Raw genomic sequence first — 7,603 nt, 5'->3', positions numbered from 1 at the left:
GTCTAGCCCTTGTGACAAGATGGCCGATGTAATATGGTGGGTCCTACGCTTTTCTTGGTGGGGGGGCTAAGATGTCACCCCTTGCCCTTGCTCTTCGGGCACCGAGGGCCCCACTAGTGGCCTGGGAAGGTGGTAAAGGAGGGAAGCAGGGGAGGGGTCTGGGTTTGCTCCTTACTCTGAGCTCCAACCCCTCTCAACCCCTGCGGGTTCTTACCCTCTTCCCCCTTGGGTGGGGTACCTTCGGTCCTTAAATGCTGGGGGAGGGAGTCTCCCTCCCATGCTGGGGCAGGGTCTCCCTTACTCCAGTTTTCTGATCTTCCAAGTCTCACAGCACACCTCCAAGCTCCAGTCCTCTCTCCTTCCTCCTTCTCCCCAGACTGCCTGAACCAGGGGTTTTATTAGGTTCCTAACAGGGCCTTAATTGACTACAGGTGCTCCAATTAACCTGTAGCAACCCTCCCTAGTCTACAGGGAACCACGCCTTAATTAGCCTAGGGTTTATATACTTCCCCTCTACCACTTCTCCCTGGCCCTCCTGTATCACACCCTGGAAATATTGCCTCCACCTGCAGCTGTGTGTGTGTGTGTGTGTGTACACTTTTGAAAGTGACAAAAGATCTTCTTCAAGTAAGGACTTGGTCAACCATGCTTTGGGTTAGTTACAGTTCAGTATTTAGTGATGACTGTAAAGTGCCTCTATAAGTCAGTTTTACCTATGCACATTCAGATACCACCAGTCTCCACTGAAAAGTAAATACAATATTTATTTCCTTATAAAAAATCTCTTTTCTGCATTTGCAATGACTTTCCAATACTGAGGAATAAAGTTGTGACATGGTAAAACACTTTATACATTTACTCTGAAGGAAAGTACAAAACTGGTCAACCAGAAACATGGTGAAGTGGCATAACCAATCTGACTTGCTGCGCATAGGATAAAAAGTAACCTAGACCTGCTAGAAGCATACAATGGTGTTTTTGTCACTAAAAGCACAGGCAAAGAGAAGGTGTTATGCCCTGATTAGTAGAGACTGAAGAGCATTACAATTTGATAACTGTCCAATAACTTATGTGAATCAAATTGGTGATCTGGGACAAGTTCTTAGTACACAGATCTACACACCACAGTGAGCACTTCAATAAGGCTCCTAAACCATGCATGAAGGCTGACATTTTCAAACTTCCCTAGAAAGCTAAAATACAGCCAATTCAAGGATCATCAGTACAAGGATCTCACTACCATAAAGATGTTTTTATTCTTATCCTAGCCTCTGTGACTGCCAACTCTGTTTCAAATATACAAGTTTCTTCTAGTAAAATGACTTTCTGTATGGGGAGGTTCTGGAAGCCAAGACTGAAACATAGCTTAAGACAATGTATAAATGAATCTGATGGTCTCAGAAAAGTCCCTAGTGGATACCTATCCTAATCAAAAGACATGAACACTGTTGATAAATTGTATAGTCAATTGCTTGACCACACTTGGTTTGTTAAAACAGGTATATTTATGCTAAAGATTTAGGAAAATCAGAACAGAAGCATAGCCTGTGTTATAAATGACTTGGTCCCCATTACATTGTAAATAAACTAAGTTAATCTTTGTTTAAATTTAGGTTATTGAAAACAAGAGAAATGTAAAACACTGTGGTCCGATGTCACAATTTGGCAGTCTAAGATTAGAATAGCAATGCTGTCGCAGATCAGGGTTAAAACATGCCTCTATTTTGAAAACTGACTCTGTAAACCTAGAACTTTCTTACCCAAGAGATCTTCTTGTGTATTCAGAGTCAGATCTGCAACTGTAGTGACTAAAATCATGCTTTTTACTTAACCTCATAGGGCCAGTGCAACTAAGGGCAGTGATTGGACTAAGTTGCTTTGAAATTTCAAATGCATATTTTCCTGCTTATTTTGCTCCAAATTTACACTTATTTAAAAATAAATCTATCCCTTATTGTTGTGAAGAAAACGTGAACAGAATGTAAACCACTGCAGTGCTGTTTGCCTAACTTTGCTAGGAGATAACCTAAAACAACAGCTCTGAGAGATGTGTAAGCTGTTCTCATTCATCTCATTGATGACAATTTCATGATAAAAATTTATGTCTGTATTGTTAACTACTTCACTGCTGATCAAATCATATGAACACAGAACTGAAAGGAACCTCTTGAGTTATATAAGCAAAATCATGCTATGAAGGTCTGCACAATCCACTGTAAGTGGCAAAGTTTGGCTTGTTTGTAGAACTTTGGCATGTACCACCACTAATTTTTTTCCCAAGCTGACCCCTGGCTAGGAAAGTCTCAACTGAATTCTATTTCTTCTTGGACATTGGCAGACTTGTTTAATAAGCTTTAATCAGTTATATGCAAGCTTGTTAGAGCCAAAGGGCTGCAAAGATGTTACTGAGGGTATTAGCTGGCCTACAAGAACCTCTATCTTTGGTGATGACTTATGAGAAGACAAGAACCCAGCTCAATTCTCAGATTCCAGAAGAATTTTGCAAGCCTGACGGATCAAACACCAAACCAAAACATCTTTTTACATATAAGTGGAGCATATTTGATCTGGAGGTCCTGACAGTAGATTTGGAAGCTCATGATCCCATTTTCACAGTCACTTTTCAGTGCGCACACGTGCACACAGATACAGACACACACACAATGTTCAAAGCAAGCAAAAATACCCCCCCCAATCTATTATAGGAATAGATCTATCAGATTAATTATTTGCTATGTACCAAACCAATACATAATAAATGGGGTGGAGGGGCAGGGGTTAATATGTAATAATTACATTTTTATTGTCAAGAGTCAGCCTTCTGACAATGAAATAAACACTTTTTTAGGTGTAATGGCCATGCCTATTACTTTCCTATTATTGTTTTGAAAACAACTCTAGAGCTGATGCCATTAAAACATTTCTATTTGTTCATATGAACTAGAGTTTTGTTAGTAAGGCTAAAAGTCTAATTCACTGCAGCACTTTGAGGCCAACATCAGGTCTTTGTTATTGTCTATATTAGCTTGACGTTACAGCAGAACCAAACCCCGCTCACCTGACTGACATGAATAGTCCCAATGGCCCAAATTTATGCCTGGTGTAATTCATTTGAAATCTGGGGCTAGACCAAGCATGAGTATGGTCCACTGACTTCAGTGAAACAACTCATATGAATAAGGCAAGAGGGATTTGGTTCCAAACTTCTAAAGATAATTTACCGTGCAGTGATACAATAAAGGCTTGATCCTCCAATATGATGAGTACTCTCTGGCCTTGATCCAGCAAAGCACTTACTCACATGGGGTACTCACATGCTTAAAGTTCAGCATGTGCCTAAGTACCTAATTCTTATCTATTATTTATATTATTGTAGCACCTATTGGCTCAGTTGAATTGGGGCATATGATTGTAACTTGTGGTGGATTTTATGAAGAAGTGTGTCAGGTTACTTAAAAATCAACACCTGTCTTATTGAATTATGCATTACTTATAGAAACTACAGAATAAGTCTGAAGGGCTATGAAAACTTCTGCCCACTGCAAACTTCAAATGTGATGTCTCCTGGTATATAGCAATTTACAAATATTTTTAAAAGTAATGTTTAGGTATGCACGCATGCTGAACATTAAGACAGTTTATATAGAGAAGTTTCCTGTATGTGTAGCTTTTCCAGCCTTGGAGCGCCCTCTGCTGGCCGGTATCCCGCGTGCCCCTTTTTCTCGGGGTTCTGCCCTCTGAAGTACCCCCACAGCTCTGGGTCTCCCCTCCCCAGGGAACCCCCAACCTCTATCCCCACCTCGCCTCAGTCTATGGTTACTGCCAGTCACCAACTAGCCCCTGCTCACTGGGGCAGACTGCAGTGTACAAGCCATTCATCATTAGCAAGGAGGGTTTGGACCTGCTGCCTTTGCCTACCCTTGGGCTGCCCCTCTGCAACCCCAGTACCTGTTTTAGGCCGTCAGCAAGGCCTGCAGGCTGGGGGTTTTCCAGGCTGGAGCTTCCCAGCTCCCCTGGCCTTTCCCCAGCCTTGCTCCACTCTAGGTACCCTGCTGAGCTCCCAAGCAGCCAGGCCCGTCTCTCTCCACAGCTAGAGAGAGTCTGCCTGAGCTCCTGGCCCACAGCCTTTTATAGGGCCAGCTGTGGCCTGATCGGGGTGTGGCCCCAGCTGTGGCTGCCTTCCCCATCAGCCTAGTCTTTGGCTTGCAGCTCCAGCCCTCTCCCAGGGTTGGCTGTAACCCTTTTAGGCTCGGAGCGGGTGACCACCCCGCTACACAGACCCAGCAAGGAAGATTTATATCTACAAAGAAGAACTGGAAAATGTAGAATACTTTGCCTATCTTGGCAGCCATTTTTCACAGAGGGCAAACACAGACGTCGAGATTCAGCACAGAATTTTCTGTGCCAGCCTTGCCTTTGGCAGACTGTCTCGCCGGGTATTCAACAATCACAACATCAGAACACATACTAGACTGTTAGTTCACAAAGTGGTGGTAATCCCAATTCTCCTCTATGGCTGTGAGACATGGATGACCTGAAAAACCTGGAATGCCAGCACCAGCACTTTCTTCCTCATCATAAAGTGGGAGGATCATCGCACTAATGTCAGTGTCCTCACAGAGGCCAACATCTTCAGTGTTGAGGCCCTGATTATCCAGCACCAGCTGAGGTGGAGTGGGCACTGTGTGTGCAGGGCCGGCTTTAGGCACCGCGGGGCCCGATTCGAAGGAGCTGCCGCCGAAGTCCCACCACTGTCTTCGGCGGCAGCTCAATCACTGCTGCGGAGGAAGGACCCTCTGCAGAAATGCCGCCGAAGACAGCGGCAACGATTGAGCTGCCGACGACAACAGTGCTGGGCCTTCGGCGGCAGCTCAATCGTCTGCCGGTGCCTTCGGCGGCACTTCGGCGGAGGGACCTTCCTCCGCGGCAGCGATTGAGCTGCCGCTGAAGACAGTGGCGGGACTTCGGCGGCAGCTCCTTCGGGAAGTTGCGGGGCCCGATTCCGGGGAATCGGCTGAATCGCCCTAAAGCCGGCCCTGTGTGTGCGCATGCCTGATGTATACGTTCCAAAACAACTCCTGTATGCCCCACTCACCAAAGGAGAAAGGAAACAAGGAGGCCAAAAGAAACGCTGTAAAGACAACCTCAAGATAAACATCAAGAGATGCGGCATCGACACCAAACACTGGGAGACAGCAGCCCAGGATAGGGATAACTGGCAAAGACAATGTCAGAGAGGAAAGACTTGTCCACTTTTGAGGAAAATAGCCTTGCTCTGGTCACAGAAAAATGCCAGAAAAGAAAGGAAAGACAACAGTCACGCAGCAATCACGGCCCAACCCTGTCTTCCAACACCACCTGCAATGTCTGCCAACGAGTCTGCGGCTCAAGAATCGGACTCTTCAGTCACCAAAGGACTCATGAAAAATAAAACCTATGAAAGAGATCGACCTCGAGGGATCACTGCCGCCGATCCCAGGCTGAGAAGACATTTTTGATCACTTATCTATGGGCTTCAAATTGGATTGTCTTTCTAACCAGCAAACATGATTGTTCCAATTTTCAGGCTGTGTCCTCATTCTCTTAAGTAAATTAAAATGAAATACGCTTGCTGCTCTGATTGTCTAGAGGCATTTTTCTGAGTAATGTGTGTTCTCTTTTGGATTGTTGTGCCAGGATTTCCCTCCCCCCTCCACTATCTTGTTTTTCTGTCTCTCACTTAGTCTTATATGCTAAGTTTTAAATATAAATTAAAATGCTACTGCTATCACCTGCCTAAGGCTGGGAAAAAGTCAAGTAAACATTATAATTCCAAAATATTATAAATAATGTACACCTGGTTGAAATCTAGATCTGATCATATAGAATAACACTAGTCCAGCCCCCCACTAGTCTGGCACCCTGCTGCTGCTGCTGAGTGCTCACTGCAACTGTTCATGAATGTTTTGTTCTAGGTTGCTCATCAAGCCAATAGAGAATAGCCTGAGAGGGCTGGAAATCATCTATGTGTTGATCTGTCATTCATAGTATGAAACATGGAATTATGAATAAAGAAATTGTGACGTTTCCAACGTCAGTCCTACAAAGAAAGTCACACAGATGGGACCTTTCCTGCTGTGGTTCTCTTTGCAGGATCAGGGCCTTTAACTTAACAGATAAAGATGAATGGCTCATAGAACTAAAAATTAATGGTAGCTTTAGGTTCATGTGCTCATGACTTGATTACATTTATAATGTTCAAACTAAGTGAAGTCCAGACCAGTTTTATATGGCCAGTTTCACAAAGCTGAAAAACAATTATGAGCAAATCATCTAGAAGGAAGAATTTAATAAAAAAAATATGAGTGATAAGCGGAAATTGTTTATCTTACTAGATGCCCCCAAAGCCACCATCCCACTATCAAGGAAGAAGGCCATATTGGTTAAAAGCAAACTAGTGTAGAGGCAAAGTAAAGCCAGATATAAAAATAATATATAGCAAATGGAAGAATGGTGAAGTGGACAGTAATAACTATAAATGACTATAAATCAGAAGCTAGGAATTATAGAAATTTGATATGGGAAGCAAAGAGACACAAGGAGAAATGTATGGTCACCTGAGTTAAGGACAATAAGAAGGAGGTTTTTTTTTTTTTTTTTTTTTTTTTAAGTATTTTAGGAACAAAAAGAATTCTAACAATGGTATTGGTCTATTAATAGATGGAAATTGTAGAATTATCAATAATAATGCAGAAAAGGCAGAAATGTTTCATAAATATTTTTGTCCCTATTGGGGAAAAAAGGATGATGCAGTCATATTATATACAGTAATGCCACTTTTTACATTCTGCTAGTATCTCAGAAGGATGTTAAACAGCAGCTACTGAAGTAATTTTTAAATATGTAGGTCCAAATAACTTGCATCCAAGAGTCTTAAAAAAAGCTGTCTTAGGAGCTTACTGGGCCATTAATGTGATTTTCAATGAGTCTTGGAATGCCGGGGAACTTCCAGAGGGTTGGAGGAAAGCTAGTGTTGTGCCAATATTTACAAAGATTAAACAGGAAGACCTGGGTAATTGCATTAATTGCAGGCAAGATACTGGAGTGGCTGCTCTGGGACTCGATCAATAAAAAAATAAAGGAGGATAATATAATTAACGTTTGTGGAAAATAGACTCTGTCGTACTAACTTTATCTCTTTTTTTAATGAGAGTACAAGTTTGGTTTACAAAGGTAATAGTACTGATGTAATATACTTAGACTTCTGTAAGGCATTTGACTTGATACTGCGGAGATAAAGGAAGAGGGAGGCACATGTCAGGACCCTAATTGGGCCCTGGGTGATCACTACTTCCCACCACCCAACACAGATGTAATGAGGTTGAGTAGTGCCCATATAAGAAAGGTTAAAACTACTGATTATTCCTCAGAAAAGGTTTTTAATGACTTTCGACTATAAAGGCAACACAGACAAAATAAGAAAAGCAAGAATAAAGATCAGCACTGAATAAGGATTAATATAAATGGCAAGTTATACTGAAGACAAGCACAAGTACATGTAAAGTTATTATTCATCAGCTACTTACTACTATCTTAACGTTATAGTATCGATACAACTTGAGAT

This window comes from Emys orbicularis, chromosome 1 (genome assembly GCF_028017835.1).
Source record: "Emys orbicularis isolate rEmyOrb1 chromosome 1, rEmyOrb1.hap1, whole genome shotgun sequence".
Taxonomy (NCBI): domain Eukaryota; kingdom Metazoa; phylum Chordata; order Testudines; family Emydidae; genus Emys; species Emys orbicularis.
This window is presented reverse-complemented; position numbering follows the sequence as displayed.